The 11441-nt window shown below is 40.4% G+C and overlaps 1 protein-coding gene across 1 annotated transcript in view; it reads left to right on the forward strand.

Moving 5' to 3' along the window:
- Nucleotides 1–3143: 3143 nt before the first annotated feature.
- Nucleotides 3144–11441, forward strand: part of kcnj13 (potassium inwardly rectifying channel subfamily J member 13) — a 15948-nt gene continuing 7650 nt past the window's right edge. The window contains exon 1 of the mRNA XM_034867033.1: nucleotides 3144–3425. The gene's annotated coding sequence lies outside the window, so the exon portion shown is untranslated. The remainder of the gene's footprint in view (nucleotides 3426–11441) is intronic.

Here is an 11441-nt window from a genome sequence, read left to right on the forward strand (position 1 = left end):
AAGCAAAGCGTTCAGGACAGTGGGAAATCTGAGGTTTTGGCTTAGGGACTGTTTGTTATTCATGTGAGGGGCAACCGGAGGAGTTTTGGGGTCTTCATTCAAAAAAGACATGACCCTCCCTTTGCCAGTTATACATTTTTCAATGACCCTCCAGAATGATTGGGAAAAAATGCATTACCCTCCCCAACTTTTTGTTTACGCCTTCTGCACTGGTTTGTGCTTGGCAAAGAAGGACAGGTAACCATTGCTTTTTTACAACCACGACATACTTCACTCAACCTCCGCGTTCTCATCTTACACATCACACTCCACTGCTACGGAGGCCATTTCAGTAGATTTACTTAATAATAACATTGTTGTGGAAACACAATAAGTATGGAAACTAAATGCACACTCCCTGCATTACTGCAGTACTTCTAATACTAAGTTACTCCTCTAGTAAACTAGTATTTATATGAAATAGGTCAACAAAACATTGAGACCACTTAAGCACATAACAAACTCAACATGTGAACTGGTTGCTATGGACTCGTCACTGGGCTTCCTCAGTCATAGTGTACCGTATATCATACTGTACCTAAGTAAAGCTGCCGAAGCTGAACATCATCCAAACCTCCATTTCTCAGACGAGACAGCAGATGTCTTAGTTACAACACGATGGAACGAGCAAAGCAGTGTGTGGGCAAGATTTATTCAGTTTTGGAAATCGCACGGTCTCAGGGAGGGACCCATCTGCTAGTGATGGGGGCCAAGACTGAGAGCTACATGGAACTACATGGAAAATATGCACAAGCCACTTTGAAACTTTGCTGTTTTCATGATTACAAAAGTTAGATGACCCTACTCGTAGACTAAAAAAATTTGCATGACCCTCCCCTCATCAAAGAATGAAAAGACATGACCCTACTTTATTTTCCTCTGATGGTCTATTCCAAGAATACCAAACGGACCCTTACAGACATTTCTTTTAATACGTTTACCTCCTCATTTGAAGCTTTAGCCACGTTTAAAACTAACATCTGATATTGTATCATTATAGATATGACAGAAAATACGGAAAAGCTTAATAGGTCTCCTTTAAGCACACCCACACAGGGGTGCTCTGACAGTAAAGTGATTAAATTACTAAAGGATCCCTAAAGCTAAATTCATACTACTGACTATGTTGTCAGATCACTGTACTGTTTACGCTACACAACTTGCGGTCTTGTAATTGGGAATCTTGAAGTTGTTATCTTCAAACTACATTTTTCACTGGGGACAGGGGGGTCACATACTACAACATCTTTTACCGATGTATGTCTGGCTCCAAACTACATTGAAAAAACTACATGAAAACACACATGGAAAGTGACACACAACATGACAGAATAACGTGCACGAGACAGGAGTGGTCCAAGCAGTCGGTGCGCTGATTTGCAGCAACAAAAAAACTAAGAAGAAAAAAAGAAATAATAGAAGAGTTAGGTGAAACAACACTTGGATCGTTTAGCAAATTTAAAACAAACAGTATGGTGTGGTTCCTTAACAAAAACCCCATTCATTTTCTCCATAAGGATTTATATAGTATTGGCCACATTGTCTTACCCATCCAAGTTAGACTGACAACGAGCTGTGAGATTGTGAAACAAAGGTTTTGCTGATTGGCGATGTGGACATGGTTGAGAATCACAGATACCCGGGTGTTAATTTCAACAACAGGCTGGAAGACCAACAGCACTGGTGTTTACAAGAAAGGGATGAGGAACCTGAGATTCTTCATCGTGTGCAGCAGAATGTTCGAGATGTTCTACCATTCTCTTGTGGCCAGCTCTCTGTTCACCAGAGCCATCTGCTGGGGCAGCAGCATCGGACACACACCTGGACAAACTGATCAGAAAGGCTGGCTCCATTATTGGCTGCAATCAGGAGACCTTTGAAGCTGTAGTGGAGAGAAGGTCATTCCATCTTATATAACCCTGACCATTCTTTCCACCCCAGACTGGTCCAAGAGCAGAACGCTTTCTCCAAAATGCTCACTATACATCACAATACTGCACTATAGGGCAACTTGCGGAGGGGAGGAAGAAGAAGAGTAGCTATTTTTCTGGTGTTCATGCATTTCAGTGTGGACAGAGATGTTCGAAACACAACTTGAAAATGCTAATGTGGAAACCGTTTTCAAACCAGTTTAAGTATGATTTTGACCAGTCGTTGTCACCTTGTGAGTGTGTGTGTGTGTGTGTGTGTGTGTGTGTGTGTGTGTGTGTGTGTGTGTGTGTGTGTGTGTGTGTGTGTGTGTGTGCGGCTTACAGTGAAGAGTACCGTAAAAGGTGCCATTCCAGTGTTTCATCCCATGTATATTGAAATTGTGAGAAAAACAAATGTACTTCATGTGCATGTTACCATATCTGCGTTAAATTATACTGTGATGTACATATGCCATATACTGTATACCGCCAAGCGCCAAGCCCATACTGCCATTACACAGGGCTGGATTTAAACTAAAGTGTTGGGACACACTGACTGATCCACCAACATTGCTATCTTGCTGCTCGAAGTTCAAAAACAGTGTTGACTTTTAACCTCCAGTCATGTTGCTCTACTGTTCTTTAATCACAAGTGAAGAAGCCCTTTGTGACACTCTGGTTAATACGTTAACTATTTTGAGGTCACACAGTGATGGAGTACCTTATTAGTTTATAATGATTGAGCCTGATGTGAAAATTAAAACCGACACAGCTTATTTTCCACTATACCGTGGAACCCACACTTTATTTAAAATTCCAGTGGCAATGCCAAATGTTTTAAAAGCCATACCAGACATGGCAGAATGAACTTCAGGAAAATGTGTACAAAGTGATGAACAAAACATCTCTGTTAACATGACATTTTTTTTTTTAATAATGTGTTACTATTTGATATCACTGTTAACATCATAAAACACACAAATAAAGAAGAAGAAAAGATCAGCAAAACTTGTCTGTATGTACACACCTTACACACATAGCGGCACCACATTATCAGCAAACCCAATTTATTGCAGCAGCAGCTGCAGGACACCAACCAGCAACAAGCAGCTCTTTGAATGAACTGTGACAAGGTGTTGTTCTTTTCCCCCCTCCCTCTGTCTTCTGTCTTCCGGGAACACTAATAGGCTCCATGCAGGGTAATGTGACCAATTGAATCATCCTCGCCCCGGAGCTGGAAGCTGCAAATCGGAGGAGCAGAGAGCGCTGTGCTCATTCTGGCTCCTACTCCAAGAAAACCTTTCTGGGGTGACAGTTTCTGCTTGGGATTCCTCAGGGATTTTACACGCCGTCCTACAAGGAACTAGTGGCACCCTTTTCATCTGCCTCGGCCCCTTTGCCCACTTGTCAGACCTCAGACCAGCTCTTAGGTGAAAAGGTCAGAGGGCCCCTGTTTAGCCCTGACTGCAGCTCTAGGTGAGTACAAACTACAGTGTGTAATGCTGGGCAGAGCTGAGACACTGATACCAAGACCATGAGTGATCAATCCATGATTGATCCACCAGGATGTGTGACTCTTGGGGAGCCTAAGCAATGTAACTTTGTGGATCCATGGATTTGTCAGTTGACATCAATCATGTGCACCTTACTTTGTTAATTAGATTAAGTGCAGGAAAGAATGTTTTTCTTACTCTTTTTGATCTGCTAAAATCATTTTTTACAACCCGGATGAAACATTTACAGCATGTATTTCAGATTTTAGACAACAAGCATTGCGACAGCCAACATAACAAACATGTTCATTTTTATCACTACAATACCACATGATCAAATAAATTTGTCTTTTTTTCCTATTCCAGACATATATGTTGTGTGATAGAGGGGAGGTAACAGGGAATAGAAGAAGTGAACAGCTGCAGACTGAATGTTGCATTAACCCCTCTGCACCCCTCTGAGGAGGCAATAAAGAGACATTTTTCCACAAACTTGCTCTCTGAACTTCTACGTTAGCACAGATAGCTTAAAGACGGGAAAATGGCTGACTAGGCACCGTCACGCGTAGTCATCATTACTATTACAGAGAGTCTTTCCCCAGCCTCAGGGACTCAGAGCAGTTTCACAAAGTGTTGTTTGTTTGCATCGTCGTACATTTGAACAACTCACTGAGAGGGAAAAACTGTTAATGTCTTTAAAGAGGTTCCTTACCTTCATGGAATAATACTTTAAGTGGAAGGTGTGAATTCAAAGTTTTACTTGAATAAAGGTTAGGATGTACTCACAGTTACATAGTCAAATATCTACAATACACATATGAAAGTAGTCAAAGAGACCCTCCCTATTCCCCCTAAGCATCCCATGACCAAGACACATACTTTAGTGCAACATTTTTCTCTGATTGTATAATTCATAAACATAAAGTTCATAATATAAGTTGAAAAAAATCTCACCAAAGTCAGTGTGACATAATGTAGCTGCATAATTCACACAGTGAATTTACATAAACTCTGTAGAGACTAACTTCAAAAACAGGATACAACACAGCTGGAATGTGTGAACACTGTGCAAGGATGTCTGTTTTTGAAGGTTTAAGCTTGAATAACAAGCACACAACTACAATGCAAACTTACCTGTGTCCCTGTCACTAGATTGTTTCCCATACATTTATAGTTCAGTTTATATAATACTTATTTACATCAGCAAATTTATTAACAATTACTTAAAGCGGCCCTCTGCTGCAAGCCCCCTCTCTCCCCTTGTCTCTCCCACAATCTCATAAAACTAAACTTTTATAAAAAGTAAATTAATTATAATAACTTTGTTTTTCTTTCCTAAAATATTCCGCATTGGTCATGGATAGATTGTGGCCTTGGTCAAATATAAAAAAGTGACTTAAAAAGATATCTTCACCTTTTACCATCTTTCTCTTACCAGAACGTTTTCAAAGCCTTAACGTACCCACGCATGTAACACTGAACACAACCACCTGTCTCTAGCGTCAAAGTCCCAAACGAACCATTCTCAAACATAAATATAATACTTCCTGTACTGGAAAAAATGTTGCCAGTGAACATAATCCATGAAGCAATTAGGTGTTATCCAGAAGTTATTCAGAAAATCTTTTTAATAATGTATAAACATATATTCTAGGAGGCAATGTTGCACTTTCAACTTTCAGTGTTATAAGTTTGTGACAGTAAAACAACTGATAGCTGAAATGTTCATATGTAATGAGACAATTCAACTTCAGTTTGCTGGATGTGAAGCTTAAATAAGAGTGAGGTATCAATTACAATTCCTACATACTTGTTTGAAATGAAAAACTGGAAAGTTCAGTGACTTTCATTTTGCCTTTGAAAACATCATGAGGTTTGTTTTGTTTTGCTTTTTCAAGTGTTTAAATCACATTAGGGTACATTGTACGGTATTAAAAGCAAGTTGCTGCTGACAAAGAGGATAGGTTTGGTGTAGACGCAGAGCAGTTTATCACAGCATCATCGGCATAAAAGTGGAAATTTGAGTTGGTCGCATTTTGATGGAGGATATATCCAATTAAAAAGGGAGGGCCGTGTGTGTGTGTGTGTGTGTATTTGTGAGACAGAGATTGTCTGGTTGTCTTTTAAATCTTTTTCGAGAACTGTTTCATTCAATATACTTCACACTTGGCAAGTGCATTCCCAGCTAACCAATGAACTTGGATTACCTGGATTACCGCAGATTTTTTTAAGTGCTTCATAGAACAATCACGTGTTAATTAGCTATTATCTACCATCCACTCCTAACATCTATATTAAAGTCCATGCCTTGTCTTTTCTAGCATTGTTGTTGGAACCATACATGATGTTTAGGGGGGTTGGGTCCTTTTGTAAACCGACTGGATGTTCTCATTGTTTCACCTCCTGCCCAGCTGTCCAAAAGCTTGCGTGAAAATAGACCTGAGCCGCGCAAGATTGAGTCTCAACATGTGTAACCGTTTTTTTTTGTTTTTTTTAAAATAAATAACACAAATTCACAAGGCCCCTTTACCTATGCCATATGGTAAAAGCACCTATGACTGCAGAGTACAAGTCATGCATTCGAAGTCAAGTAAATAGAGGTGCATTTTTTAGCACAATGCACTTACATTTACTTGACGTTGGGTCAACGTGGAAATTTCAACTCTTATTTAATACTGGATGGTTTAATGAATAATGTAACATAGTTTTATTGTGATACCATGATACCCTTTCAAAATTTAATAGGGATTGTTTAGAAAACTTTGAAAATCGTTTGAGCTCATTAAACGCTTTGGCGCCTGTAAAGCAGCCCGAATCAAGTCTTGCTCTCCTGATTTTAGACCATGACTACATTACGTCCCGGAAGTAAGTTCAATAAGTCCAAAGTGAACCACACATTGTTTTGGCTATGTATTCTGTACTTTTCGACGGGATCACTCTTGGTAACAATTTCAGTAAAATTATCATAACAGAATTTTAACATCATCAATACGGTTAATATTCCCCCAATCAATAGGTCATGGGAAAAAATCCTTGTTCCATAAAATGTTTTAATGTAATGCTTGATAATGATGCCTGGCTGGGTTTGGGAAATTTTTGTATTTCTAACTGTGGCAACCACACAGTGATAGGATTAGATTTATCAGAAATGATTTTGTTAGGACATTTCAGATTAGGTGTTGTGTTTCTGTTAACAATCTGAAAGAGATTTTACTTGTCAAAGTATGCTAATGACGGCCAAATGAAACTTTGTGGACCCTATTTATTTTCTGAGGTCACTAGATGGTGCTCTTGGTTTAAAGAGAAATGCAGAAGAAATGGCAATTCAGTGTGCTTTCAAGCATTTATTGAGCAGAGAGCGCCAAATAGTTGGCTCATAAAATAAAGAAAATGGTTCATAAAGCTTCACGAGGCTTCATTTGGCTTGGTTATATGTTTTAAAATCATCAAATACAGGTTGCATCCAGTTCCAGTTTTGATCTCTACTCTAAAGGACACTTTAATATAAAACTGCAGACCACCAACTTTCCAATTGGTAGGCAACCGCTCTACCACCTGAGCCACAGCCGCCTCTAATAATCTTACATTGCCAGACGTAGCTGCTTCAAGGCAGACGAAGGTCCGACTAGTCTGCACAGCATTCCTGGATGGGAAAAAAAGTGTTTTGGTTTATTGGCATTTCTTTAAACCAATAAAAATCATCTTGGGCAGCACTATGCCAGATGGGGCAACGGCAGCAAATAGCCTCGGGGAGAACTTGTTTTGGTGTAACGTGTGTACGTTCAAAGGTTGTTTTAGTCGTGCAACAGAAAACTCAGATTGGACAGATAGTGTATCTAGCTGTCTGAATTTACCCTGTGGAGATCTATCCTCAGAAATCCAGTTTAGAACGCCAACACAAAGAAAAAGGAAGGGAACAAAAATCTGGACATCCGGCGGAATTTATGGCCTCACCTGAACAGTCCTGGAAGTGGAACGTCTTGGATATAGACGATTAGATCTCTAAAGACGACAATACCATTAGAATTCAATCGCAATAGTAACTGCATTGTTGGCGTGTCCACATGATACAAGCTTTTCCGTGATTGCGCACCACCCCCACCTCTCCTCCATGCAGTTACTAGTAGCCAAGGAGGACATGGAGTGTTGACTCTTCAGAAGAGGTCATTATCTTCACTTGACTCTTCAGAAGAGGTCATTATCTTCACTTGAGTTTCCGTGCGCAGAAGTTGATGGACGACACCATTTTCTGAACATAGCCATACTGACAAATACAGGGAGAGTTTTGTAGATCAGATAATCTTAATTAGTTTTATATCAACCAATCCGACAATGGCTTGAATGTAACGGATGTTCACTAATATAAAAAGGTCACGCACTTAAGCTTAGTCCCATTGAAACTGACATTGGAGCACATTAAGTTTCTATACTATGAAATTCTAGGAAAATAATGGAACATTTGAGTGGTAAATAAAACACTTTGCATTTGATTGGACCAATAAAAAGACAAAGGCTCCACACAAACATCCCTCAAATGTTGTTTCTGTTAGATTAGGAGAAGAACGGAAACTTTGCTGTTTCCCTGCCCCCTAAACCAAACCTTAACCCTAACTACAGAGGGGCGACGACATGCATTCTAACAGGAGGGGAAAAAAATTCGACAGGGGATCAGACTTCGACTCTGGCAGTACATACAGATGAACTGCGCCTCCCTCCATTCTCACCCGGCCGCCGTTATTCAGCAGCGGCTCCTTTCATCTGCATGTAGCATGTAGCATGCTCAGCGCCAGTAAAATTAGAGAAGTTTCTCTTGATTGAATTAGACATCAGCCACATTGTGTGCAGCCCCGGCAACATTTGGCTGTTTTAGCATATGTGTGTGTGTGTGTGTGTGTGTGTGTGTGTGTGTGTGTGTGTGTGTGTGTGTGTGTGTGTGTGTCATTTTGGTTTCAACGCTACCAAAACCAATGCACTGCTGTTGCTAGCTAGCCGTTGGTCCTTATTGGTAACAGGCAGGATTTATAATCATGAGGGTGGCACATAAAACCTTGATTAAACATTTTCATTGGGCAGTAAACGCCCGAGTGCAGGATGAGTCATTGAACATTTCAAGCTGTTTCTTAGGAAGACAACAGACCCTTATTATAATGTTAAAATTGTATATATTTGGCATATAACAGCATTTTTTACTTCATGAGCCTTTAATATTAACTGTAACTTATGAAGTGAGGTAATATAATGTTAAGCAGTATGTATTAAATTACTTTATCTAGCTATCTGGCACGTTATACATACTTTGTGGGTGAAAGGGTGCTGTTATACTAGCACTAGGGTGGCTGTGGCTCGAAAGTAAAGTTGTTGCCCCTAAAACACAAGATTGGCGGTTTATTTTTAGTATGATTGTTTTGACCACGGTTAACAACTCTGGGCTAACCAACAAATTCATCAGTAACGTTAACAGTATATATACACTAATCTAAGATTTAGTTCGCTAGCTAGCACACCCCTGTCTGTCTGCTTCACTTTCCCGGCGCTGCACGGCTTCAGTCAGAATGGGAGCTGACAACAGCCCCTGGGACACATCCACAGTCAGCCCCCAGCCAGCTAAGAACCATCCACTGTCATTACAGCCCAGCCCGTGGAAACATCCTCAGTCAGACCCCAGTCAGCTAGCAGCCAACTCGGTCAACACTTAACTCCAGTGCTAAAGACGCTAACGCCAGCTTACTCAACTGTCAGGAAACAGTTCCGGTGTCGTCCCCCGCTTCGCTTTTAGCCATCTTTACAATTTCAGTTTTGTCGTATTGCATTTCGTTACAGCCTATTTCCAGTTATAGAAATATTAAGTTTTTTTTATTTTTGGTGTCATTGGTGGAGGTTATGTGGCTTATCTGAACTAATGAACTAGGAAGCATGCCATTGTATCCTTGTCGTAGTGTCTCTGGCATAACACAATTTAAGGTGGCACTGCCTTTTCCAAACTGTAGACCCAAGGGTCCAACAGTGGAGGAGGGCCCCAGCCTTGAGCTCTGCAGCTGGACCCTTCTTAGATTTTCACCCCTATCCCATCCCACTCACAGAGAAAAGCAGACAGAAGAGAATAAAAAATAATTTAAAAAAGACAACAGAATGACTAGAATTATGTTGAAAATTAAGAAAGTGTCTATTCATATTTCAACTGCAACATGGTAAAATTAGGGACTCTCATTCCACGGCAATCCTACAGGAATTTCCAAATACATTAGAATTAACGAGTACCCTATACATTTTCACAGTTTAATTGCGTTTCCAAAATTAACAATGGACCCTGTCAAAAACAAAAGAAGAAATAATAATTAGTATTGCTTACTCAAAGGAAAAGCACATTTTTGGAAAAATGCATATTCAGTAAGTGAGCTAGGATGATGGATATGGTGTGTTCACTACAGAGTTGGAGTCAGCATGAAGCCTGCGTGGCTGCAATATTTCATTATTTAAAGTGCCAATTTGTAACTTTCAGTTTTTGTTGATTTCACCAGGCTTGAGTCCGACCTGCGGTCTTTTGCTGCCAAAGCAGTAAGAGATTGTTGTAGCAACCAACGTTATAATAACTAAGATTAATATAGCGCATTTCATGAAACCTATGGATGCTGTACACAAGAACAGGAATGCAAGGGAAAAGAAAACAGTAAGCCACACAAACATGGATGGAAAATAATGAAATGTCCACAGTAGGAGTTTAATGATGGCTACTGACCAACAACCACATTGTGCAATCTAAAGTTATTTTATTAAAGGAATAGACATATTGCATACCTGAGGGCTACTTCGGATTGTCTCCATCTGTTGAAAGCCCAACCGAGTGTAACTCGGATTTCGCCCGTTTTTTCACTTTCCCTTTTAGCTTTTAGTTGTTCTTCATTTAATTTCCTTCTGTTCTGTAATGGCCATGCCCGAGTGTCAGACATTAATAGCCATGAACAGATAACTTCTAAAATAAAATTTTAATACAATTAGGCCTATATTAAGAAATCCTGCTACCCTTCATTGCACACAGACTGATGCATTCAAAATGTTTATTTCATTTAATTTTGATGATTTGAAGTGGCAACAAATGAAAATCCAAAAATCCGTGTGTCACAAAATTAGAATATTACTTAAGGCTAATACAAAAAAGGGAGTTTTTAGAAATGTTGGCCAACTGAAAAGTATGAAAATGAAAAATGTATTGAGCATGTACAATACTCAATACTTGGTTGGAGCTCATTTTGCCTCAATTACTGCATTAATGCGGCGTGGCATGGAGTCGATGAGCTTCTGGCACTGCTCAGGTGTTATGAGAGCCCAGGTTGCTCTGATAGTGGCCTTCAACTCTTCTGCGTTTTTGGGTCTGGCATTCTGCATCTTCCTTTTCACAATACCCCACAGATTTTCTATGGGCCTAAGGTCAGGGGAGTTGGCTGGCCAATTTAGAACAGAAATACCATGGTCAGTAAACCAGGCACGGGTAGATTTTGCGCTGTGTGCAGGCGCCAAGTCCTGTTGGAACCTGAAATCTCCATCTCCATAGAGCAGGTCAGCAGCAGGAAGCATGAAGTGCTCTAAAACTTGCTGGTAGACGGCTGCGTTGACCCTGGATCTCAGGAAACAGAGTGGACCGACACCAGCAGATGACATGGCACCCCAAACCATCACTGATGGTGGAAACTTTACACTAGACTTCAGGCAACGTGGATCCTGTGCCTCTCCTGTCTTCCTCCAGACTCTGGGACCTCGATTTCCAAAGGAAATGCAAAATTTGCTTTCGTCAGAAAACATGACTTTGGACCACTAAGCAGCAGTCCAGCTCTTTTTTTCCTTAGCCCAGGTGAGACGCTTTTCGCGCTGTTTCTTGGTCAACAGTGGCTTGACCCAAGGTATGCGGCAGTTGAAACCCATGTCTTTCACGCGTCTCTTGGTGGTGGATCTTGAAGCACTGACTCCAGCAGCTGTCCACTCCTTGTGAATCTCCCCCACATTT

Source organism: Etheostoma cragini, chromosome 3, assembly GCF_013103735.1.
Source record: "Etheostoma cragini isolate CJK2018 chromosome 3, CSU_Ecrag_1.0, whole genome shotgun sequence".
In the NCBI taxonomy this organism is placed as follows: domain Eukaryota; kingdom Metazoa; phylum Chordata; class Actinopteri; order Perciformes; family Percidae; genus Etheostoma; species Etheostoma cragini.